At 38.7% G+C, this 27,953-nt stretch overlaps 1 protein-coding gene and 1 long non-coding RNA gene across 2 annotated transcripts in view; one reads left to right on the forward strand and one right to left on the reverse strand.

Annotated features, from left to right (window-relative positions):
* LOC125385513 overlaps positions 1–18,622 on the forward strand; it is a 34,771-nt gene extending 16,149 nt beyond the window's left edge. The window contains exon 2 of the long non-coding RNA XR_007224901.1: positions 464–18,622. This is a non-coding gene — a long non-coding RNA (uncharacterized LOC125385513). The remainder of the gene's footprint in view (positions 1–463) is intronic.
* The window catches only part of LOC100643082 (UPF0489 protein C5orf22 homolog), a 423,524-nt gene that overhangs the window by 241,920 nt on the left and 153,651 nt on the right, over positions 1–27,953 (reverse strand). The gene's annotated exons all lie outside the window — the stretch shown is intronic.

Below are 27,953 nucleotides of genomic sequence, written 5' to 3' on the forward strand. Positions count from 1 at the left end.
CCTGTATCTCGAAACGAAGGTTCGAATTATCGCTTGTCCGACGCGGGCCAAACAGTCAGCAACGATGAAAAAAAAAAAGAAAAAAGAAAGAGAAGAAATAAAAGGGGAGAAAAAGGGAAATAAATCATTCCGTCAAAAATACGGTCGAAAAATACCGAAAAATCGCGGCGATATCGTTGGACCGTCATTCGATTGACCAACTTTTTGCACATTTACAGGCTGTTCTTTTTTTTCCTTCCATCCTTGCCATTTTTCGGTGAGCCAGTATCGAGTACACTTGTAATCCGAGAAACTCGTTACAGCTTGTTCGAACACCGTTGCACGCGAAAATAGGCGTTGTACAGTAAATTTCTCTTTTTTCTTTTTTTTTTTTTCGATACCCCTACCTGTTATCCCTTCTCGACAGTAACGTATTCGTTTCGTGCAGTCATGTTGATCGACGACTTTTCTCTGTTTGTTTCAGGTGTGCTACGCTCGGTTGGAAGTGTGCTTGTTGCTTAGTGGCGGTATTTGGTAAGGATCCCCTTCCGTCAAATTGACGGGAAAATCGGAAGTGTCGATTTCGATCGCAGTGCACGAATTCACGGTGATGGAATCGGTAATGAATTTTTCTTTGAAAATGTCTATGGTCACAGTGAAGTGGTCCGTGATTTATATTTTCTTTAAACGTTTCGTTCAATTTGAATTTTCAGTCGCACATACTTAATATGATATATATATAAATAATCGATATAATATTTCAAGTTCTAAGAGTAATGTAGAAAAATCATACGTTTGATCGACGAATTTTAAAGGAGTGCTTTCTAACGGCCGGATTGCGTAAAATTTGAAAAAATACCTGGTATCTACAAAACCGTGAGCGGTCTACGGTTAAAAAGTTTCCCCATAAATTCGTCACTGTCAGAGAAATGATATACGCGGACTGAAATCTCGTCGAATTATCTCGTTCCACTTATCAGGGAATACTTCCAAACAAACCACGGTCTGGCGGCCACGCCCCGCTCTAAAAATCTCCCCTTTGAACAAACTACCAAAAAACAGGACGCACAGACACCCGGCTATCTCGAAAAAAGTCCACTTATCTCCATTTACACTGCATCAACGGATTCTACAAAAATCATTGCTCCACCTCCCGCGGGCAATAAAAGTATCTACACTTCCGTTCCAACTACCCCCTAGACACCGTTCTCACCGTCGTCACACGGGAGGTCCCTAATGACCAACCCATACTTCTCTCTCTCTAAACTCTTCCACCAAACGTCCAACGTGTAACAATAACAAGAAAGAACGAAAAGCAGACATACAAGAGCTATAAATATAATATATTTTCATTTTCTAAGATACATTGAAATATTTCCAGTTGTCTATGTTTTTTTACCTTTCGAGTAATGTTCTATTATACAGGCTACTACGATTTAATGACTGCATAGTCTTAATTGAACGGAGAAAATGAAAGACGATGCGAAGATATAAAAAGACCTCGACTCTGTATATACCAAAAACATGTATATTTTTGAAATTAAAAGTCAACGGAGACAAATCAATTTCAAAGATGTAAAACATGGTAGAATTTAATTTCAGCAGACGTAAATGAATCGGTGCGTTAAAAGTAATCCGAATAAAGAACCTACTATACCTAATTATGAGAGAGTTAGGAACCAGAGTGAGACAGATTAACTCTTCCCGGGTTAACGGGTTTATTATGTTTATGAAAATATGAATTTGCATAAACAACCGTTCCTTATCCTTCGAACGCACGAATTAATTATCGAATCAGGTATTCTATATCTCGAATCCATTATCTCTTCTCGTGATCCCCAGAAATTCTCATCCATTCAGCCCCCTGGCGGCACCACTGGTACCATTTAAAAAGAAGAATGTCCTATAAGAATACTCTAAAATGAACGAAAGACAGGCAACAGAGAGGATACTAAAAGAAAGAAACAAAAAAAAAATAAATAAATAAATAAAAGGAAGTGTAAAGAAAAGGGAAGATGTTTTCGCGCTTCGAGGGGTGGTTGGGAAGGGTCTGTTACGTCACCGAGAGGAGCGAGGCGCCGAAGAATCCAGCAAGACGATACGGCCCTGCCCTTCGCCGGGCAGATAGGGTATAATCATGGCGAGTTTCGTATCTCGAAGGGGCACACGGGAAGATGGTCCAACATCTGCCGCTGCAGGGAATCTCTGCCCACATGCTGGCCGTCGTGCACGTACGTACGCACGCACACGCGCAAAAAGTGACATAGCTACACGCTGGGACGTCATGTAAATTCATTCGAAACACATGGCAGGGCCGAGGCGGCGTTTTTCTCGTGCGCGCAAAAGGGTTCTTCCACGGTGGAATCCGAGGAGCGCCGCACGGGGGGCTCCGGGTAAAAAAGGCAGACGATAACTTCGACTTTTAGACAAGGACCAATCTCTCTCTCTCTCTCTTTCTCTTTCTCTTTCTCCTTACCTTCTCTTTCGCCTTCTCGACCTCTGTCTCTGTTACGAGGGACCACCGGCTCGAATGAGTCCACTGGTTAGCCGCTTCTTTTTTATTTAATCGCCTCGATCATCCAGTGCTCGGGGTGTCCGATGCTTTGCAATTTCGGCTTAGCGAAAATTTAGAGGGTAAAAGCTTCTCTTGAGATATGATTCACCTTGGAGGGGTGGTGGCTATTGGATTTTCTATCGGGGTATTATTTATGAGAATCCCGGTATTGTTCTAAAAATATGGCGAGAAATTGTGGAAACTATTTTTACGAATTCTGTAGGCAAGTAATAAATCAAGGATGTGTTGGATTAAATAGGTCAAAGTTCGAATCTGATTTATAGGATTGTTTATAGCGAGCATGAAAATACAGCATCTAATAGATATAACTAAAATCAATCGCGCGAACGCTGTTGAAGGTGTATTTACGCGAGAAGTATTTTTGGAACGATTTCAAACAGAGTACTAATCATAAATAAGTATGGAAGACGTATTAATCGGAGCTAGCGACGAACGTTTTCCCTTTCTGATTAGATTTTTAATAAACGTCAGACGATCTTCTCTAATTAACTTACTATTAAAAGTAAGCACACGATACAATCATTAAATCGAATAGTGTGCAATTATATGTACAAGTATTAAGACAATTAGCTTCAACGAATTATACATCTCGATATCAAACTCATTTCTTAAAAAATCCACTAGAAATCATAATAGAATCCAGTAGAAATCGTAACAAGATCTAACGAAAAATCTAATTGGTCTATCCAGTGATTTTTTTTTAACGAGTCTTCGATCTGATTGTTCCGCGACGTTAAAAGAAGAAATAAGGGAAACCTAATAAAAAAAGACCTAATAAAAAATAGAATCACCGATGTAAAACGCAAAGAAAGGAGCAAGTAAACCAACAAGGAATAAAAATACACCGGCTCGAAATAACAGGGCATTCGGGTAACGAGTGTTCCCTCGTCTAACGAGGGTTCCGTGGAAATCGTTAACGGGGTAATTCTCGCGTTCCGCGGCTAATTACACGCCGAAACCATGAAAATTCCACCGCTCTTGATTCATTATGCTGCCACGAAGACAATAATGGATCGCCTTTTGTTTTCGATTCGTCAAGTTCAAAACCGGGGGAATCTCGATCCGGCTACGAGATAGGCTGGCTCGTTGAAACGTTAACCGCTGCGCCGGAAAACCGCGGCAAGCGAAAAAAAAAGAGAACCAGAGGTTAGATAGACAGAACACAGGAGAACGATGGAAAAGAAGGAAAAAGATACACGAACAACGTGTACAGGGAGAAGGACTGTGTGATGAAGGGGGAGAGGAGAGAGAGAGAGAGAGAGAGAGGGAAAGAGAGAAAAAGGAAGAGAGACAGGGAAAATAGGAGTAAGCTCGCCGCGCGCGGAATTGCAGAACTGCCTTTAATTAAAGCCATCAAGCTAGTTGAACAATTATCATTAATTATGGACGTTGCTTGGCCGCTCACACGAGCCGTCCTCGTCGTCGTGGCTACCTAGAGAGAACGGTTTCACTTCGTTCGCGTGCACGGCGTCAATTTGAAAAGAGGTGGTTGTAAGAGGAAAGAGGGAACGAGAAAGGGAAAAAGAAGAAGAGAGATAAAAAATGAATACGCGGGAGATGGGGAAGGAAAGGGAAAGAAGTACACACGGCCCTGCCCTCATGATGTATTTTCATCGACGCTCTACTTTGTAGCGTCTTCCTCCTCTTCTTTTTCTTCTTCCCCGCTCTCTCCTCGCTTTTTCCTTTACCTGTTAGTCTGAGTAACTGATTTAAGAGGTACAGTCCAATTTGAGATAGCTAGCAAGACGATTTTTACCGCTAATTAAAGGTGCGTTAATTAAAAAAGTACAGCCCCTGGTTTCATGCTCGAATCGGCCTTTGATCGCTTATAAATCGTTGGATCATTAGCCAGCTCGGTTGCTCGCGGACGAAGAAAACCCTTTTGCGGTTCGTGCGCGACGATCAAACGCGGGAAGAATAGACGATTCTTCTTTGATTCTCTCTTTAAGCGGTGTGAAACAATAGTACGTACGGAGAATGGGGAAGAACGAGAAGAAGGGGAGAAGAATATTCCATCGGAATTCATGGCCTTGAGAAATACGATTGTTCAAAGGCGTTTAAAATTCTTTGAGATTAGGGTTGAGAAATCGTCGACGGTAGATTCTTTCCTCGAACGACGAGAAGCCAAGCGTAAAAAAACATGGTGTCATAATAAAAATGACGATTTACGTTCTATGTCATTCTTATAAAATTGGGGTCAATGATTTCAATGATCTACGTACTTCGGACACGTTTTCTCGCATCTTAACGACGTGAAATATCACTGAAGAATGTTAATCTGATGTTTTCAAAGCTATACATATATTTCGAGTTTGTCTTGCCACATTCGAAATAAAGAATGGAGTGGATTCTATTCGATAGGAGTTATTGTAGCATCTGCTTATTGTTATATTTTATAAGATTCTGACTGAACGAAGCTTCTCTATTGTTTGAACATAATTTCATTCGTTGGATTAGGATGTGAAAAATTTTCTTGGATTTTCGAATCTTTATGTGTTAGGTTGGTTACTTTGGTTAGTTCGAAATCATTCTAAAGTTAATATACAATGTTAGTTTTCATGGTATCATATTTATCTTCATAGTTAGCCGTGTTATTTTTATAGCTAACTAAAAACAGAAATAGAATATAGATATCCTATTTTGCAACAGCATAGCGCAATTCTTCTTCTATTTCTAGCTCTAAACCGTAAAGATAAACTTGTCCTAATCCATTAAGCGATAATCACAGTCATAAAAAAGCTGAAACAACACGCTAGACAAAGTTTTCTCCTTCGATAGTATCTCACTGTTTATCATCGTTCTCTGTGTCTATAATAAATAGATTTAGACATACACCATTATGTTCATGTATAGTCTTTAACCTTTACTCGATGCTAGGGTAAAGTATCAATTTACTTTTCCTTCGAACGTCACCCAGAGAATATAAAATGAAGTATCTACATTTACCCATTATGCCAACTAGTCTTCAACGATCGTTAACTTGGCTTAAAAACACCTTACTCTTGAAAATAAATCTTCCTTTGTCCGACTATAGTTATTTTACTTCTCTTTCTTATATTTGAGTGCATTAATTGAAAAGAAATGGTATAAGCGAACAAATTTTTTGATTAACTTAATTCCAAGTAAACTATGAGCGAAGATAAACTTTAATAGAAAAATTCGTATACTTCTCATTACTTCATTCACGAAATTACGATCAACAACATAAATTATGCTGCTACAGGAGAAAAATTGAGAAAATAAACTGCCAATGAGAATATTAAAAGAAAGCAAAGATACTTGAAGTGAATCTAACTTCGAATTTAATTGAAATCAGTTTGTTTGGAATTCAGAAATCCAGAGGAAAAACGTATAGGTGATAACATTTTTAATTTAAGATAAATTCTCTAGATACCTAAGCATACATATTGGAATAATCTAAAAATAAAAAATCTACATGTGTTGAACACTACCGTACGCACTTATAAATCTTTAAAAACTCAGAAAAAAATCCTCTAAATAAGCATAGATATCACATATTAACATTTCCCCCTATTTATCTCTTTTTACGAAAAGATATAGGTATGTCATTTTTCCTTGGTAGAATTCTTTATTAACAGTACATTTCTCCAATAATCAGAGATTAAAACTACAGATACTTTCGTTTCCTAAACACACCCAGGGAATAGCCACGATTTCTAAAAAGAAAGATAAGAGACGGGACGAAAAACAAGCTTCCCTAACAGAGAGAAGTCCCTAAAAAACAGGCTCGGTGGCTGACCACGGCTAATCTTCTCGCGCCCCATAATTAATTACGCGTTATCTGGAACAGGTCCCGATTACGGCGTGTGTCTTAACGGGACAATGGTGAACGGGGTCCCCGATAATGGGCCAGATAGCGTGTCCTTATTAGGAAAAATTTAAGGTTCGAGCAGCGTGTTTACGAGCCGGCCCGGCGTTCGGCCCGCGCCAACGACAGAAACCGAGCCATATTTCTCCATGAAATTTAACGAACCTCTGGCGCAATGGGACACCATTAAAAAATTCCTCAGCGTCATATGCCATCGTGCACGCAACGCCGATAAACGCCGGCGGGCGAACGCAGGCCGACTACAGAGTAAACGAACAGGAATGATAATATTACCAGGCGTTTCACGCAAGCGCCTTTGCAAAAGTGCCATCGGTGAAAAAAACTAATTTATTGGACTCGTAGCATAATTGTAAGCAGTACCGATTTATGAGGCCGTGTACGCGTGTCCCGTTCGATACCTTGCACATTGGACACGCTGCGTGAAAGAGCTCCCGCTACGAAGTTTCGCGGTAATTTTCTGTTTTGATATCCATGTTTTGATTCTTTTCTTTTGTTGGGAACTTCCATAGGATAGTAGGAATGGCATGTTTGGAGTTATAGTCAGGAACGTCGAGAATTCTAGTTTAGTGCTTTGACAAATTTGGGTTCAACGACGTGGTTACTATTTGTTACGAAAGATGTCTATTATTTGTTAATCGGTAATTTTTCTTAAAGTTGTAAGAAAATCGCGAGATTCTAAGTATTATTAATACTGCACTTAGATTTTTAAGAAAAGTATACAAAATTTAATTTTGCTCGTGATTGATCCTATATATAAAGATTCGAAATATATCGACCAATATCAAGAAAAGGCAAGAACACTGTTTCTTGTATAAAATAGTTCATTCTCCATAGATCCACCATTTTTCTGTGAATATTATTTTTGTTCTTACCATTATAATAAAAATTTCAAAGAAATTATGTTGAAAAAGATCAGAAAAATATTTCTTATAGCAAATAGTTTCTCTATAAATCCATTATTCCGCTATAAATATCAATAACCTTCTTCGATAATGAAGAGATAAAGATACATCTGTATTATGACAGGATATAACATTTCCTAAAATATTCATGAAAATTATTATTTTAGATCTGCCTCGATATAAACGAAGAACGTAAATTTTCGTAACATAGTCGGACGGACGTTTCAATTATTTAAGCTGACAACGAGCGCACTCGGCCGAAAGAGTTGGGAAACTCGAAAGTGCATTTCGTGCACGTAACGAACTTAAATAGACGGATCGTGTGCACCGGTTGGCCCGCGAGTATTATCAGATCAATAATTGCCAAGGAGGGCCGAACTTGCCGAACTTCGGGCCGCGTTTCAAGCTAATTCCTGCCTATCAGACCCGTGTCTGTCACCCGTAGCCTTCTTGGAAGGAAAAAACGAGAAGTTGGTTTCGCGTCACGGGGGAAAATACGGTTGCCATGTACCTAGCGAGACGAACCTCGGGAATTAAAATCATGAAAAATAAAGATTCCAGATGGATTGAAAAGAAACATTTAAATAGTGAAACTACGTAAAATATTTAAAGTTCGAGTGAAAAAGTCGAGAAATTTGAGGAGTATAAAAGAATCATCAAAGCTGCGAAATCGGTGCAGCTTGTATGTAATCAAAATTCATGTTAAAAAATTTCTACAAACATATTTCGACATATATATTTCTATAAATTCTATGTCAATTAAAAAACGATGATATCAAACCCATATAAGGGCATTCTTTTTAAGAGGAAAAACACGCATTATTTTAAATTTATGAAACACTAATTTCCTATCTTACGATGAGCTTCGGATAACGTACATTCACTATAGCTCCATTACCAAGTAAATTATTTCATCCTCTGTGCATCGTACCGAGTACATTACAAACGTTAAATGAATATTTTGTGCATTCTTGTATACTATATATATTCTATATAATTTTACACGTTTCAATATTCCACGTTCGCATGAACATCAGCAGTTTATTCATTATGCTTACGCGTAAATAAGAAGCGAAGAAAAAAAACGAATATTTCGTAAATGAAATAATTACTACAAGTCTGCGACTTATTATCCAGAAGGAAATTCTTCGCGAAGTTAAATTATAATCTCCATTCGAACCACCGAAGCTTATTGACTATACATTGAACAAAAACTCGAAGTACCTACGTCGATGAATATGAAGGTATAATCTCTCAGCGAAAAAATACTGGCAAAGCGCAACACAAAGGTACAAAAAAACGACCTCCCGCGTTAAAGGGGTTAAAAGGGACGGGCAGCACGTATTTCTACGATCGTGCCGGGCAACAGGAGGAGCAAAATCGACGACGTTTCGCGCATAATTAAGCAGTTCTTGCGGGCGTATTTCAGGGCCGCGGTGACGTCTCTATCCCATGCGGCTCGCTCATATCGCGGCGTTTACTCGGATTTACATCGCGCATACATATGTATGGAAGAAACTACGATTTGTATCGTCACGTTGGCCAATTAAGGGGCCGGGGTCGTTAACGAAGAGAATAATTAGAAAGCGTTGGCAAGCCGACCGGTGCGGTGGACGACGTGGTGCACGTCCACCTCGCTTTTCAGCTTCTTTTTACTTTCTCAGCTTGGCTTGGCATCGCCGCGAGCCACGTTGGTACATGAAAGAAAGAAAGGAAGAAAAAATCGTAGAGAAAACGAGCGAGAAATGTAAGGGGGAGGGGAAATAAGAATGAAACGAAAAATTCGCGCTCAGGTTCTATAGGTGGTGTAAAGACACGGGGAATTAATATGTCTACCACGTGTATTTGCATTCGAAATGCCTGAATATGAAATGGACGCGCCTCCAGGCAGTCATGGAATATCCGAGAAACGGGCAATTAAAAGGGGGTAATTGGATAGATTCCTTTTCGTAGGACCACCCAGTGTATATGTGTATTATCCGCCGTTTCTTTCCGCGAGTATAAACTGTTATAGATGTTTGAATGCTTCACAAAACAAATTAATGTAATACAATTTAGACCTGCGATCTTATCTGGGCAATCATATGCAGTTAACACACATTGATGAAAATAATGGATAATATTAAGTAGCGTAAATATAATACCGATAATTCAAGATCAATGAAAATTGATTTTGCAGGAACAACTGAGTCGAGTAACTTTAAGTGGGTTTGCTCACTGTTGGGATCTTAGAACGATTAAAATACGTGTGTTCATCTATGCTCTAAAACTTTACAGAAATATTGTGAAATGCCTAGTGAAATGCTATGCGTTCAATAATGTTAAATCATAGAACTGTTATTATGAAACCTTATAGGAATATTTTGTTACGTGACAAGCATTTTGTCTTTAGATTTCTGAGTGTTCGAATTATAAGTCAGATTAAAAAGAATCTTTTAGATACAGAAAGACTCATAAGGTAATACAATTAGTCATATTTAAATAATAACTATGTATAGTAACAATGGGTAATTTAACATTACTGGTCCGACAACTCCTGACAACAAGAGGGTAGTGAAAATTATTTCTAATTATTAATTCGTCACTGATAATACGTATTCTTTGGTACCACTCGCATACTGTTATTACAAATCGATCAAAGTGTTCGGACACTTATGCGCAATACTGCTTGAGAATTTCTAAATGTCTAGAAAGACAATTCTTTATGTATTATGTATAATTTGGTTCGATTGGCGATGAAAGATATATACGAATTGTAACGACGAGTTTATTATAATATTTTAGAAGGGTAGGAAATTATTACTTCAGAGTCTGCTTTACGAGTTATTTCTTTGTTCAGACTCCCGGAGATTTTAATTTTGATTGGTTCGCGCCGTGATGGTTAATTACTTCCTCGAGAAGGATTTTAATTAGTTATGGACCTCTTTCGACGGATACAATTTCATAGTTTCTTCCCTTCGAATCTAATCAGAATCTAATTTACCCAGTCTATTACATCCCCTGACATCAAACTGTGATTTTCTAACAAACGCCAGTTGCTTGACTGATTAATATCACTTTTTACATGTCTTCGAGTTCATTTATAGCTTTACGTTATAAAATAATTAACTATATACGCAGAACGTGTTATGTAAAAGATATTACAATATATATAAAACTACGAAGGCTATGTTATATGAAATATACCAAGCTTTTCACTTTTTGCTTATTATTCGAACAATATCAAAAAACATCGCGAACAACAAACCTACGGCAGAAAAATTGTATGCAGTGTCGCGTGAATAACAATCAAAATCCTTTGATTTGTCCAAACCGATTCTTCGAATAAATCATTCTAAAGAGGAGACAATTACACTTGTGGATTCATCAATAATCGATTGCAATGTAAATCGATGCTTGTTATTTGTGATCGGGAAAAATTACCCGTCATTAATTCTCACCTAGGTCTTTCAAACCTATCATCAGATATTGTGTAATGAAATTGCGATACAATTGCATTTTTTCTCCAAAACATCTACTCTCAAATATACACACGTATACTACCATTTTTAAGCATATGGAGATTTGAGACGATTTTTATTAATGATACATGGATTTTAACGAAACATGGATTTTATTATTGCTGATATTAATCACCATAGCCTGTCATTTCTAACTTGATAAAACATATCCTTTAAGAAAACGCGCTGAGGACAATTAAAAGCCAAAATACCATATCATTTGACACATACAGACGCAATCTTTTACATTGCTTTACGATAGCTTTAACAAACCTTGTATTCGTCCTGAATTTAGTAATTTCATAATTAAATTACATTCTATCCAAAATAATTTCTGTTCACATAATTTTGAGCGGTACTGTACACACAATGGATTTTTCTGCTCCAAATACTAAAATACCATCGATCAGATTCACGACTGTTGCTCGACTACACGCGACTTTACAAAAAAAAGCCAGCATGCACGGCGAATTAATCGTCTCGATGGTCGATTCGCGGGCCGGGGATCGGATTTGTTGTTTTCACCGGTGGTGCAGATTTTTTTCCCTGCCGGAGACACGTTCGCGAATTAATGGTGATGGTAGTAGTCGAGTGGCGGTAGCGGGGAGGGAATCAAGCGAGGGGAAAAAATTTGATAAACCGCGCCTCTGCGGTGGCTTTTTTCCCTCTACTCTGTGCCTCTCTCTGTAAACCGGCCAGTTGATATTTGCCATGAAAATCGTTCCGCATGTCGGCAAACAGAACGCCACCATGCGTTGAATCGCCTGAAAATATATTCCGATTGGTCGATCGGTGTTTCCCGAAATCGCGACCCGATAAAGAGCAGCGGTGGAACGAAAACGGCGAGGGGAGAGGAAAAGAACAAAACAGAAAAAAAGAAAAATATGCGAACACCGACACGATTTTCGGAGGCTGTAAAAAACACGTGTTTGCACGAGGAGCCGCGGTTGGGCCCCGATCAGATGGCTACAGGACTGATTTGCATGCGACCTTTGCCTCCAGGTGTTCCAGAATTTACATACGAAAGGGTGGCGCTCACAGATTTCTCCCCCTCCTGGATCCCAATTTCTTTCTCTTTCTCTCTTCTCCGTTTCTCTTCTCTCGTTTCGTCTCCCTCTGTACCTCTATCTTCCGCTTTCATTCTCGTATTCTCTCTCTTGTTGCCTCCACGACGGCTCTGTTCAACCCCCGGTGTACGCATTTATGGGTTACTGGCTCAGCGTGTCGCGTCGTTAACTCGCCGTTAAATTTTCGTTAACATCGCTCTTTAACCGGTAAGCATTCGCCGGCTGCATGGAAATTACGAACGACGGAAATTAATAGCAAGCTTGGTACAATGTTTCCACATCGATGTTCATTATACATGTAGAGTAAAAAGTAAATTTGCGTTGATGTTTTTACATGCGGAACATTATGCAAGTAATGTTCTCAATGATATAGTTGGATGAGACAGTATTTGCCAAGTCATTGATATTCAACATAACGCTGCATACAGAATCGAAATTCTTAAATGCATTAAAGATGTCCGATTTGAGAAAATTATATTTGGCCAACTATCGAAAATCGATTATAATACTGGTAGCCACTTGATGTTCAAAGATATTCAATTTGTGGAGATGACACTTCTCCGTAATCGATTACTCGTTGAATTTAGTTTCCGTCAAATATACAATTGCAGAGAGCTTCGAACATTTCTATATTTGTTGCACCAGTGTGTGACTCTGTACACAAGAGCATAGAAGCTTCAGTTACTTGGAGAAAAAGAAAAAAATACTCGAGAGCCGCGGCAAATTTACACAAGCAAATTTGATCTATCAAACGAACTACTTTGCTTCGAAGCAAATAACTTCTCATCGATATTCATATTTCGATTGAATTTCAAGAATTCAAGTTACATAAAGAAAGAAGAAAACAAAGCTATTAGATGTAAAATATATTCGTGACAAACCGGCTGAGGCAATATTTTTTATCGAAAATGATCCAACTGTAACCAGTCGCAAAAAAATTCCTGCTCTCGGCTGAAACGAAGAAAACACACGCCGACGTAGGCGGATTCCGCGAATAGTTCGCGAGCGGAACGACGATTGAACGACTGAAAGGCCGTTATAAATTCAATCACGCGCACGCCGGGCCAGAAACGAGCAAACTGAAAAGAGTCCCATGCAATTACTTGTGATTACGGATCGGTATCGCGCGCGATCGAGGCCGCGGCGAATATCGTTCGCGTGGCACGTAACGAGCGTTTCCACGCGAGCCATTGATTTATTTATCTCGGAACGCGAACGTAGATCGTGTTTATCGTTCAAGATTATCCATCTCACGTCGAGGCGGAAACCGTTTCCAGCTAATAGCATTAATGTTTTGTGGACAAGTCGAGTGTTACTACGTTACTCAAACAATAAACGTGCAACAAAGAAAGAATGACTTTGAAAAATTAGATTCTTTAAGAGTGAAAGTTCTTCAAAATTCTATTAGATCCTAGAAGAGTGGCGTTCATTTACCTTGTTTATCGTCTTCTTATTTTTTTTTTTTATCAAAGCGCCCGATTCTCGGAATATCGAATCGCGATTTTTTCCGCGCTCGTCCCAGGAGTCCGATTGCACAGTGCCACAAGTAAATGACAGTCTTGTCACGAGACGGCTTGTTTTTCTTTAAATTGTCGTTTTCTTGCCGACTGACAATGAGGTAGTTGCAGTTCTTCGAAATGCACATTAATCGCGTGCAAACATGCTCCGATTTCTTGCCTCTACTTTCTAATTTACTTTTTCAATCTGCAACTGGTTATTCGATGTATCGGAAAATTATATAGGGAAGCTTAATGTGTACACTTGCGCGTCTCGTAAATTCTTCTTTTTCTGAATATGGAATTCGCGATACGAGAGTATAGAGTACTTATTAGATACGTGAATGAATGTTTGATTATAGTGGATAAATAATTGTTTTAAAAGTACAGGGATGGATAATGACCATTCTTTCTAATGAATCACAGTGAACAAATTTAGAAACGAAGGCGGAAATAATATAGCGGTTAAGCCTGAAACAATACCGATTTCGACTACTGTCACTCTAACTTCATGGAAGTTGTAAGAAGGATTTTTCTACTTGGCGTGATATTACAATGTCTAATCGTGAAACAGCCTATCCACTAATTCAACAAGAATATTCAAAATATCGTCATATACTAGTAGCTCGATGAACTTCTCGTGCATCTATAGAGAAATAATTATTTTTCTTTTTATCATCCTGATTCGCGAGGTCACGAGATTCCAACGCAAAATTCTTTTACATCAGCTCTATTCATAATCCCTCACCGATAAGAAAATATTTTCTTCTGAACAACAAGTTCAGCAGCTGCATCAGAATTGCGCTTATCGCAGTCCTCCTTTCTCCTCCTTCTCAGAATCATCCAATCAACTCAATCTTCCATACATATATGAATCTTTATATGTTTCTGAAACATTTCGATTTTTCTTCCGTACAAAAAATAAAAAAAGAAAAAAAAAAATAAATGAGCACAGAACAACATGTTGTAAATTTGCAGCAAAGTATTCGCTAGAATATCGAAAGACAAATCCCTATTTATATTTCATTCGTCAGTTTCGCTTATAAAAATCCAACTAGCGAAAACACTGGTAAACTATTCGCAATATATCCTCGCGCTAAATAATAACAACAAATATAATTCTTCAGAGTAGTTAAACCTCTATGTATATATATATATATATATATTTTCTTATCAAAAACATGAAAAGTTTATAGTCGACCGAAACAATTCATAGAACGATATCTATGTACATATAAATGTGTCATGTGATTTTTGTCGGTTCAGTTTACCCCCATCCTTTCCCCTCTTCCGTTCCCAGCTAATCACTTAATCTGCCCCGGAACCTCCCCGGTGTCATTGCGCCTACGCGCGCGTATGATGGCGTGCGTGTGTATGCGTGTTCCGCGATGATGAAGGAGAGGGCCGGCCGGCAGCCATCTTGGCTGACGTCAACTCATGCCGAGCACGCAACCGCGAAACACCGACTTCCTCGTTGCGATAGCGCCTTACTTTTTTATTGCTGCCTCTCTTTTCCTCTTCCCGACCCTCTCTGTTCCGCCACTTCTTTTACGTCCCCTCCGTCTACACACTATGAGGTGTGCTCGTATGTATCGCGTACGTACACGTGTTTAGGTTGCGAAACGAAGCGAAACACCCCTCCCGCGATATCTAAAATGGCGGAATTTAATGGACAAACGCTCGGCCGCTATTCGTCAGTCGCTATGAAAATTAAGGTAGGCGGCGGTGGCGGCTGATCTTTATCGCGGTTCGTTCGGTTTCCCCGTCGTGAAAACGATGAGAAAATCGCGCGCTCCTCGCGTCACTGAGGATCCGCCGCACCTGTTCAACGAGGAAAAACGGTACCGAAGAATCTAGTTCCTTGATTCCTATTGGTCTTTGAAGGGTATTTTAATCGTCGACTTTTTGGTATCGCCGGAAAATGGACAATGATGGTTCGTGTGAAACAATAGCACTAACAGTTTGAGTCTTTTAATGTTAATTTCTGAATGATTCCAGTATCGTTAGATCGTAGACGATTTTGATAATTTGAGTTAAGTTTTAGTTTGGACGTTTGATTTTAGGATATTTAATCTCAACTTGCTTTGTATATTTTAAGGAAGAAATGTTATTGTTGGTCTCGATGAGGTAACATACAGAACATAAATTAAAATAAAATTAAAATCGAAAGCAAATTCAATTTATTGCCAATCTAAGCTTTGTGGCGTATCTATGAGCCTACAGTACTAATAGGAGAGTTAAATCGAGGGTTAAATACGGTTGACTAATAATTCGTTTAATGTACCGTGTAATATTTGTTACGTAGCATTCGCTAAAATGAGCATTTTCTACTGTAAACTGCGAGCACGTGGTGTCTGGCTAGGGAGGGCTGAAACCACTTTTATTTCTATCTACTTGTTATTCCTCGCTGAAATCTATATCACTTCGTGTATTACTATTTTATCAATTTGATTCAATCCTACATCACCTTTATTTTTACATATTATGTTCTAATATTGTCTATCGGTATCTTTAATCACATAAACAAGAGTCAACTCGGTTCGTCTTAATCGACGATCTATGATAAATTTTTGATTATGTAAGAATTACACGCTCGTAGTGAAATATCTATGATATTAAAAAACATTGCAACTTTCTTTACGATAAGATAATTCTTTATTTTTCTTTCCAAACCCTATCGTAATTCATCTTAATCCGGAATGAAGAAAACGGATGATGTATCGACAAATATTTCCGTAATGTCGAAGAACTTTCCTAAGAGCTACACTGTTTTGCCTGTTCTAATATCGTTGCAAACCAGATGTTTATAATTCGTTGGTCAGCTTGTTTGTTAGTCGTGCTAACCAGAGATGATCCAGGTACATACACGTCGAACGAACAATGTGCAGAATCTGGAAGTTGTCTACGTACAGGAAAATGTAGATATGAAGTTGTTTCAGTAAACCGTGCTCCAAATACAATGAACATTTTTTAAAATTTTATTCCAATTTTTAACGTGCTCATAGCTGACCTCAGAAAAATAAATTCTCTAACAAGTCTATATCTCACTATTGCGTTAATTAGTTATCATTTTTAATAGATATATGCAGTTGGTCGAAATTTCCTTCATTAGGAATCTCATCGTTTGTAATATCTTAAAATTCGCAGACAACGTTGTTTGAGTTTCATTTTCACTCTTATACTTTATCTTTAATTATATTAAAATTGTTACATTCATAAGCAAGACGATATCCTATATTAAGTTCTTAATTAAAGGGTTCTAAAAGAGAGGACAACATCACAAAAAAGTAGAAAGTAGCGTTCAAATTAATTCGCAGGATAGAAATACGCAATCCAAGCATTTCGGATGTGTGGAAATTAAAATTCCTTGATAACAATCTACGAATAAGCTCAAACCGTATATTATTACAGATTCTTTTAATTAAGAGCCAAAGAACTGTAATCAAGAAGATTAACATTCCAATAAAGTCAATGTGAACGCACACATTAAAGCACCTGAAATAAAAATGCGAAGTATAGAAAATAAAAGTTCCGAAAGTAGAAATGCAGAACCCTTAGCGTCTCAGATATATATCGTTTTAAAATTGAAAAGGTTGACAGATTCAATGAACTTGCATCGTTCGACGATCCTTCGATTTGTACCGTGAAGAACCAGTTTTAAAATAGCGAAAAGGATAAGAGGGTGGAAGTAGTGAAGTAAGAAGGAGTAAAAAGACTTGCCGCAGCGGCCGCTGTCGTTGACTCCGATAAAAATTGTCTTTTTTGTAAAAACATCACGATTTATTACGGCGCCTACTGCTCGTCACCGATCGAAAACCTGCTCCGGCAAAAAGCGAATGAAAAACGAGATCAATAGCCGGCCACGTCTCGCTAATCCGGAGTGAGCTCGCGTTTCGTTTTCTTCTTTCGGATGATCACGCCGGCGAGTGGTCGGTTAACGCGCGAAATGGAACGGGTAAACTGTTCTGGACGTTGCTGCACCTTTTCCAGGTGAATATTAATTTTTTATACAATCATTGGATTCGCGTCAATAGTCACGATAGCGGTGAAATAACGCTGAGAGAGCAGAAATTGTATTTTTCGTGATCCTTTGTTTTTACACGTGTACGTATGTTTCAGAAACTTGTAACTCTGTAATATCGGATGATTAAATTCATCGATGTCTAAATCTTCAGATAATGTTTTAACTTCTTCTAGTTGTCGATTATGTTATTCGTTATCTGGGAAAATTGACGACAGACTGTTTGCTAAGAAACAATATCGCGCAGTTTTCATAAACGTAGAACTTTAGATTCCTAAAATTAAATTTTAATTAAACTTTCATTACAAAGAATGCAGCAATTTAAGAAAATATGAATCGAATCTGCTGTATTCAATTTTCTAATACATAGTAGAAATTCAGTTTCACTTTATCTCAAGAACAGAAAATGTCCAAATGTCAGATTTTCATTTTACATTTGCTATGGTTACATTTTATCTCAGATTTCTAATAACGAAACTTGCAAATTAGGATTTATCAGGACTTATAAAACTTCCGCAGGGGAAACAAACGATTTGTACGTCGTGCTCGAATCACTATTATCGTTCTGTCATGCCCTATCGCAGGGATTACTGGTGCTGACTGTTACTTGTCTACTTTATTGCCTACTGTGCCGCTGTGCTAGCACTATAATATGCTAATAGAGGGATGCTAGCCTCCCCCTGTAACGACGTATCCTGTTTACGAGAACCGACCCCATGCGTCCCTTTCGCGTTCGCAAGAACGTTACAAAGATCTTAGGAAGACTCGTATGAACAGTGGTTAGTATGCTCGTGTATCGACAGGAAATATCTATTACAGGGGATGAAGTCAAAGATGTATGAATTGACGAACATTTAGAACGTCATATTTCATTACAAGTTGGCATTCTACCTATTACTTTGATAATTCATAGCACTTTTCGTGACTGCAAATTCCACGCAAGTTTTACTATTACATACTCTTCTTTGCTCTTTGTACTTTCCTCTGTTTACTTTTTTTTTACAGATTCCTTGTGATTCTTTCCTTAAATATAAGATTTTTCTATACATTTCTTTCTTTCTTTAAATTGTTCGCCTCTTCCTTAAATAGAAATTTCTCTAGAGATTTCATTGCGCCGAGAGTAATTCGCAATTAAATCGTCACCTCGTCGACCACTCTTGCTTTCAATTTACAATGGAAAATAATCGGAAAAAGGAGACCCAGCACCGAAGATAAAAACAAAACTGTGAAAACAGCGATATGAAAAAAAAGTTCATCCTATCATTTCTGCGCGTGTAACTCTATCGAAGTCGAGCACGGTCGCGTTTAACCGTAGAGCTGTAGCGCCGATCAACCGTATCGACAGAGGAAACAAAGGCCGGGTAGTTGTTCCGCATGCCGGAAAATTTCGGTCCGATCTCCTCGTAGGAAACAGAACGAATCGAAAAAAAAAACCCGGTCAGTGAAAAAGGAAGCGGTAAAAACACGGGACAAAATGTAGGAAAAAGAAAGAAGAAAAAATAGGGGTGAAATCAAAAGCGTCTCGCGTTGTTTGCACGCATCCAGGTTAAACGGGGATCGGTCGCGCGCGCACGATCATCCAGGCCGGACGATTGACCGAAGCGGAGCTGGGGGGTGGTTTGGGGCTTGGTTACGGGCGTGGTGCACACGATAAAAATGGCGCTACGTCGGGGCGAGGGTGGCCTCTTTTATTCTCGCATAAATGCCGCGTGTGTGATGCACCCCCAACAGACCGCCCCGGTTTACTCTGCTGAAAAACACCGTTCACCTTTTTCTTTCTTTTCTCTCTTATAGCCCAGTCTCCCCACTCTAGCCACCCCCCTGTTCTTCTTTTTTGGTAGCGCGGGAACCCTCGCCCCTGATGCTGTTCTACCCTTCTCGTGATTGGGAGGCACGAGTTTCCCGCTTAACCCCTGAACAGCTTATTATGCGACAGACTCGGGATAGATGGATGGCACGAGAATGGTTTCGGGATTGTCAGAGGGCACGTCGGCGACAGATCGAAAGGTTTTTGAAGGTTTCGAAGGATTGCCGCGTAGACGTCCAATGACACCAGAGGATTTCCTTTGTTCAAGCGTAGGGTTGATTTTGGATTTATATTTTCGAGAAACAAATCTCTCATATAGCCAAACTGATCAAGTTTCTTGCCGTTATTAATTTCACGTTAGGTAAATGTAGAATTAATAACCGTCATCTCTTCGTAAATCTATCTATCGTAAGGGAACAGAACGAACAATCGCAAGTTCCAAGGGAAATTTAAAAAAATAGAAATTGTTAGTTTTCTATGCGTTCCGGTTTATGCATCCGGCTTGTAAATGATTCAAATAAATAAAACACTATGATCATATATTAGTAAACCATATAAAGCCGGGGGATTCTATGGTTTAAAACAAAGAACAAAAAAACGAGAATCAAAGCGTAAAAAACTTTTGCCGCTATAATTATGATAGTCCAGTCTCCAAACGGTGCTAATAAACTTACAAAATGTTTCGTATAACATACACAACGTGATCATAAAAAGAGTCTATAGGTTTTCGAATGTGAAGAGTGTCTATAAGTGTCTCGTAAATCTATGTGCGTATTACGGGCGACGTAACGTTACATGTCAGGTGCAATATTATATCGAGGCGGAATTACATCGCATAAAGTATCGATCGGACGAACAATGAACGATTCCGTTGTAGAGTGCCGGACGTGGAATCTGGTGCGGTTTAATCTCGCGTTTCAAAGAGCGCTCTTGACGCTGTCATAACAATAAGTCGAATAGGGGATGCGTAGGAAGATGCAATCAATAATTAAATAAACGACGAAGGTCGCCTCGAAGCCCGACGATTGATCGCGTGATGGGCCTAATGGGCGAGCGTTATGGGGTTTCGACGTTCGTCAAGCGCGCCAGGGGGACCGGAAACTTTCGTTTCTTCTTCGTCTCTGACGAAACTGCGAGTCGTTCCTTGCTCGTGGCACGTTTACTTTGGTGTAAGTTGTTTCTTTAACATACTGTCTTATAAGAATTTTTATCAGAGTTTTATATATTTGTGCTCGATGAAAAGGATTTTAGATACATAAATTGGTAGAAATTAAAGAAGCATAGAAAATATCATACGATTGAATCCCTGATTGAATGATATTATTACAAAGTTGAACGATACAAAGATAAATTTTCACATTTATAAATTTAGCATTTATATTCGATTGAAAATTATTATCGATCTGTTACTTGAAACGTTTCCCTACTTTTATTTCATAGTTCTACCTTCTTTATATACCCAAAAACGATCTTAATAATTTTTCCGAAACATCAAATATATTCATTTGACGATACAATATGCAATTACTAAAGTATTAACCAAGAAAAACGATGAACCATATTGCAATTTGCAAAGAAAAGGCAATATTTCTCGTTCAAAAATATTTCATTATCCCGGGAAAAACATCGCTAAACTCTGTCATTCGCAACTCATATCCTCTGGACGAATTACAATGCCGCTCATTGCTTTGGGAACGCGCCATTCATCGACGCGAGACAGCTCGCGCTCGTGCGGTCAGTTCGGGTGAAAAAACGAGCGTCGGAATGAAAAAAAATCAGGGTTAGGCAGTCGACGGTGGGTATATAACACGCCCCTAACAATTCCATTTCCGGATGTGATAAACCGTACGATCGCGGCCGCGCAGTAAACCGATCGAACCGGACGTTACAGCGCGACGATCTCGCCCCAAAATTCGGATCGTTTCACGCGACTGTGGCTGACGCATTCGCGCGAACATGCGTGACCTCGCCTCGACAACGATATACCTTTTCTACGTATTCATCCTGTCGATTATCTGTTGCTCTGCATTTTTTCGACAATTCGATTTCAATAACTGATGTTGCTAAAACATATGTTCTTTTCTAAAAGATAATTGAAGATTTTACTAAGTTTTTTTTATTTAAGCATGAACGTTCGTGTGTGGAGTAGCTTCTTCAAAAACTATGTTAAAAAAATACTACTTTCAAATGGAAAAGTTTAAAATTATAAGCGAAAATAATTGAAATTCCCTGAGTATTCACCATAGTATCGTAAAGATTGATAATAGAGAAGATTGAACATTATATCAAATGAAAGATCATAAATTAACATTCAATTTTTACAAATTACTTTTATATATGCGCTTGTTAATTCAATTTAGGAAGACATTTTTTAAACGATTGGTTTGTTTTCTAATTCCGTTTATGATCGAATGAATTACACCTCGCATTGACGAAAAAGGGCGAGATTTGACAAATTTTACAGATTCATTTAAATTTATCACGGAAAATGAATTTCCAATTGCGCTCATATTATTTCAAAATAACAAGTCAACAGTAAAAAGAGAAATATTTTGAAAGATCATTTTACGACATAATTCTACAAATTTTTTATCACGAGTTACAAAATTTTTACCATCGAAACAAACGTGTATTTATAATTTTACAACAAATATTTCACGGCTACTATCTCAACAATGTTTCATGCTCAATGTCCTCGCTGCAATACTTTTTCCTCTCGCATTTTCTCTGCACTTACCACCGCTAAAAAGGATAATATTTACTTTCTAAACTATACACACGTTAATGACTACTGTGTCTCGTAATAGTCGTCTATTTACCAATTTCAACTTAAATATTCACAATACAGACGCATATATGTATGTCAAAGGAACACACGTTGCAATACCTATAGTTAGAGAAACAGAGATAGAAAAGCAGGAGCGCAGGGGGTGAATAGTCAGAGTATGGGTGAGATGACTATGCAATTGCATTGGCCACACCGTCACGTAGCCACGTTTACGTGGATGCCGGTAGACACGTATAATGGCAGTGCGCGCATCGTCGATAGTTATTGCTTTGTTATTGGACTGCCTGACGCGCAGCCGGCCGGCACCGAATGTTGGATTTCCCTTTATTGGAAATTTCCCGCGTCCCACTTCTGCGATTCCCCGATTTCCCGTCCGCAAATATAACTGGCGAGCCGTCACGCGTGCGATTTCACCCTTCCGCCCTCGCTTTCCCCGTTTCTCCCTCTCGATTCGCCACCTTTGTCTTCCTCTTTTCTATATCCAATCGCGTCGAGTCCTCTCGATCTCGCTCGATAAGGGGTAGATATAAGGACAGTTTCGCGGTTTATGGGTGTGAAATAAAATGAAGTTGGATGTTTGGATAGTTGGTTTAGTTACGCGTGATTGATAGTATGATGAATCTTAGTCTTGGTCTTTTCTGTTTGGAGTTATACTATCTTTAAGAAAATTTCATCTTTCAGGTCTTTTTATTCAGACCATTGGCATTATTGATTATTTGGTGAATTTTTTTGATTAATTTGATCAATTAGACATTTTTTAAATCGAAGCTTTTCACTGATTTGATATGTAAAATTTTTAAAAGTAAGATTGTAGATGTAGGATGTGATTCTTGTATATCTTGTTACGATATGGGAAAAATTAGTTGCAATTAATATAATATCCTGGCAATCTGAAACAATCAAAGATATCTTCATTCTCATCATCATTTGAAACCAAAAGATATGACGGTCATTTATTTGATGTTCTTCATATTGATACCATAACCCAGACAAATAACGAGCCATAATATTCTAGCAATCTCAGACAATAAAAAAGGCCTTAATACGCGTCATCGTTTGAAACCAAGAAATCGTTCGAAAGACACGACGATTGAACAATTCTACTTTACATTCCCTTGAAACTAGGATTTAAATACATTATTTATAATAACATTAAGTTCACTTCCTAAGCGAACATCCATCTTCTTTATAGAGCAAAACGATCGAGAGTTGATTTCCTCCATTTTGTGAAAATCTTCCGACCGATCCAATCACCGATGCAACGAAGAAGAGGGTGGGGTTGCACGTGGCTTAATTGATTTGATTTCGAGGGGTTTTCATCCCACTTTCGCTGTGTACGACCCTGCAGCCCTATATTAACGTGGCCCTTTCCCCCCACTTCATGGTGTTTCCCCCCATAGTTTTCGAAAAGGTCGACCGGGGTTCGAACATCGATAAACTCGTCGGCTCACATGCTGAACGATGGCTTCCATCTTGTCATTCTTTCCAACTACGTGCAGAATTCATCTGGAAGATGTATTGCGCGTTTAGAGTATTTGATATCGTCACAGGAGACTCTGTCATTCGATAATGATAATCGTGTCGCATTTACGGATGCAGATATCGTTTCGTCGTTACGTCATATAAATAGGATTAAATACGTTCTATTCTGCCAGTGATCTCCGGGATGACCTCTTGGCGATATTTATTAGAAATTGCAATATTAAGACGATTGCAGTGGTTGCTTATTCATTGGTAAAGTTTTTATGAAGATTTATATGTTTATGAACACGGCTATGTATAATTATGTATTTATGACACTCTCTAAAAATTGTAACGAGAGGCTTACGTCGAATATTTTACCATATTCTTACATATTATGTAGACTATGTATATTTTTGAACATTTAAATTCCTCATAAATGCAGAAAAGTCCACGCTCCGATATCTCTTTCCAAAGATTATCTGTAGGAAATGTCACTTATATTATTATTATTAATATTGACCATTTATGTTATATTTCGTTGTGCTCTATTTTATGTAATTTAATAATTCTCAAAAATTAATTTCATCTCATATAATTTGCTAATTCTGAGAAATTAATTCTTAACATGAGAATATCAATAGTAATAATTTATTAGATTTGCAAAATTTGAAGATTCTGAGTAAAAGTAATTCTTGTTCTTGGAAGTGTCAAAGATGGATCATATGATATATTACACGTCACTCCCAGTTTTCTCGTGTCTTCTAAAAAACAAAGGAAACAGTTGCAGATGATTCTTATTAGCATTTGCCTATCTACGCTAATGCGGTTTTTTGTTTTAATCGTAACTCGTTAGCAGTTCATCGTGGTAATCCTTCGAAAGGGTGAGTCACGATGGCCGGAAGTCGCCAAGGATGATTCACGAATCCGTCTGCTTGCAAAATCAGCACAAAAGCGATTTTTCTTCCGGTGGACTTGGCAAAATTATATCTCGTGGAAATATTCGGTGACATCATCGTGCGTATAATTCGCCCTTTCGATTCGCAACACAGCGACTGGTCCTGGTTTCGTCGAATGGAAATCGCCATGCGTTTGCAAGAGCCGCGAAATTTTGCCAGAAGATGCGTTGCGCAATCCATGCGAACTTGCGCAACGATATTCGCGAAATGAAACATCGTTTCCCAACGATCTCGAAATTGAACGTCCAACTGCGGTTTAAACTTGCATTATTCGCAATTTGTTGCAACAGAAGAGCGTCCGTAATAAATACCAATTTTATGATGCAAGCAATATCTCTATCTATAAATCAAAATTTCGTCTTGTACGATATTCCCCATAAAAATTCCGCGCTAGTGTTTAAGTATGAATTATTTTCTCTTGTTCGAGAAATTGATACGATTTCTTTCGTAAAATAATATTTCACCGACATTTTAAATTGAGAAATTAAAAGAGAAGAATATTTTAAAATAATAATTATGATTATTAAAAAAAAAAAAAATCCTTCCATTAAAATTAACAAGAAGAATGCGTATAAGTATACATGTTATCAACATTTTAACGATGGGATGATTTTACCGTGAACGATGATTATGTTCAAATTTTTCAAACGATCAAGATATTGCTATAAAAACAACAAAATGCATACAGAGAAACTTTCCTATTAATATTTTTACTATTATTTGAAAAATATGATACCTATATCTCATGTTTATACATTGCAAACGATTATCTCACTTTGGATGTCAACCGAGATGCTCCGTTGCTAATATCTTAAACTATAGAACAATTAACAATTGCAATATCGCAATCAAATTACTCTATAACAACTATATTTAAACACAACATCAACCATCTGAAATCCTAAAATGAAAATATTGGAATATCTCACACTTCTGCACATCCTCCAAATCCTCCGATACTCTCAACAAATTTCCCCAATTCCCGTAACTCTTTATAGAGAACCAGAAAGAAAATAACCTCCCCTAAGAACCATCATGCCAATTCATCTACCAAAAGGAAGACACGAAGAACACAGGTTCGCCGTTGGTGTTGCAGCCAGAGTTCACGGAGTAATTTTCAATATCCACCTTATTAGCTCGGAATAATATCTCGTCCCAGGAGCTTCGCCTCTCCCCAGGATTACACGGTGCTCGCTCGTTTCCATCGGCGAACGTGGCTGCCTCTAATACCGCTGCCACTCGAAACGAAATCTTATCCATATTTCGTGACTCGAAACACCGGGGATCGCGGACGACGAACACGCGGGACGGAAGGGGACGAAGATTTCCGCGAGGGCGAGCGGAAACGCGAGGAATCCGCGCGTCGAGGGGAGCCAACGGCTCGGTTTCCTTCGTCCCTTCGACACGAGCCTCTTTCGTTTACGACCACGTAGGCGTTTTTACGCGCGCATCCTCGATTTCGTTCCCGGACCAACCGGGTATTAAAGTTCTGTTTTACGCGTCGACGTAACCCCCCGTCGTCTTCCGTTTTACTCTATTTCATCCTGTCGGCGAATCTCCTCTGTTTAAGGAACGAGTGGGATTCTTAGATATCCTTTGAAGAGTTTCGTCATTTTTCGAGGAAGAACAGCCCCATCGAGAACCTTGGCTCTCGCTTGCCGAATATATTCCTCACCACGTTGAGTTCTCTCGACAAGTTTGATTGCCGCGAAGCGTCGGCGGATGTCAGCGTTTGGTTCGGACAAGATGAACGAGCTCCGCTTGAAAAGCGATTCGAATAAGGGGCGTTTCGTATGGGTTCACTCTCTCTCTCTCTCTCTCTCTCTCTCTCTCTCTTTCGGTTTCGTGCGTCTCTCTTTTTCGGGCTTTCGAAAGAGTGGGAGACTCGAGGGGGTCGTTCCGTTCGTTTGGATAGGATACTCGCTACTCGAGTGGCCTCCGTAATAAATTGGGAATCATTTTTTGAAGGTGTCTGGGTGATAGTAGTAGCCATAAGAGGAATCAATTTTTGAGAAAGTTCTAGATTTTACAGGTTGCTTGTTGATTAGGTCGATTATAAATGATTGATAAAGAATTAAACATTAGTAGAATATGTTTCGAAGATATTTGTGTTTACAAAAGAAGTCACTGTAATTATGTTAAAAAATAATTGTAGTTTCGCATTAATGACTCTAAGAAGCATCAGATTCATCGATATACATACGTTTTTAGCAATTCCTAAATTTCATCAGAAGTTTCTAATATCTCGAAACTCGGTTTGAATAACGATACACATAATAGATAGAGCATAAAAATGCCTAAGCAATATGTCTCTCATATGATAAATACAAAAAAACAAGCTCGATTAAGAAGTCATTTGGAATCATTAAGAAACACGAAGCAATAACATCTGACCCATACGATCTTTCATACTAAATTTCAACGTAAACCTAATTAAATAAATTGTAATTTCCAAAACAAAAGAATCAAAATTAAAAAAAGAAACCCTTTGAAAAACGAACCTCGAAAGTAAACATTAAAAGATTCTCAAAAATATTCGTATCTCAATAGTCCAGCACAAGACCACGACAAAACTTGAAGCAGCTATGAAGCACAGCAAGCAGTTAGCGTGGAGCTCGTTGTGAAGATCATCGAAAGATTCTCGAGCTACTATTTCTCGGACTGGTTCGTCCCATTTGGCGACTACCCCCGTCCCCCATCGATATTTCCTCGTCGGTAAAGAGGAAGGATTCAGAGCGCGAGGCTCGTAACGCGGAGCAATTTCGCGGGGCCGAGCACCTTGCTATTCACCTTGAAACCGGTCCACGCCGAAGCTGCTCTTCGTTCAGAGGCCAGGGCCCGGCCGATCGAATCGAATCTTCATGTCCGATCTCTCGTTCACCCGCAAACGAGTTCCACCTCGTGCGCGGATGCGAGAATGATTCGCGAGTACCCGTGTTTACTTGCCGAGTCATCTTCTAAATTGCAGCGTGTTACGGGCCGTGTGTCGATCGTGGATCGATATTGCGATAAAAAGAGGAGAAAAACATTATTGGCCGGCAGCGGCGTTCATCGTGCACCGTTCAAGTAGCCGCGAGCGGGTACCGATGTCTAGCTCTTGGCTTCGCGCTCGTTTCCCCGTTATTGCTGAGCTGCGCAATCGATGCCACCAATAACGCCGATATATCGTAAATTGCATTCTAATTAACCGTAAATTTCATCGATGTCCAGGTACCTTTTTACGTGTTCCGCGGAAATTAAGAAATTCTGAAGTTGTTTCGTATTTATTTTGACCATGTACGTTGATAGTTTCTGGCTGAATTGCGTTGGCCTGTTTTTTGGAATTTGATGCAGTTCGATGACCTGTTGGAAAGGCTGATTTTTTTCTTTCTTTTCTAGAAAAAGAAAGGCATCGATGTGGTATCTCTTACGTAATATAGATTTTTCAGGCGCAAAGATCAATCGAATTAATAACGTGTTCTAATTAACGTTAAATTTATTCAATGTCGAGATATAACATGTTTCTTTGCAACGAAAGTAAACGCAGGATAGATTTAAAGTATCTGACA

This window comes from Bombus terrestris, chromosome 7, assembly GCF_910591885.1.
Source record: "Bombus terrestris chromosome 7, iyBomTerr1.2, whole genome shotgun sequence".
NCBI classification, from domain to species: domain Eukaryota; kingdom Metazoa; phylum Arthropoda; class Insecta; order Hymenoptera; family Apidae; genus Bombus; species Bombus terrestris.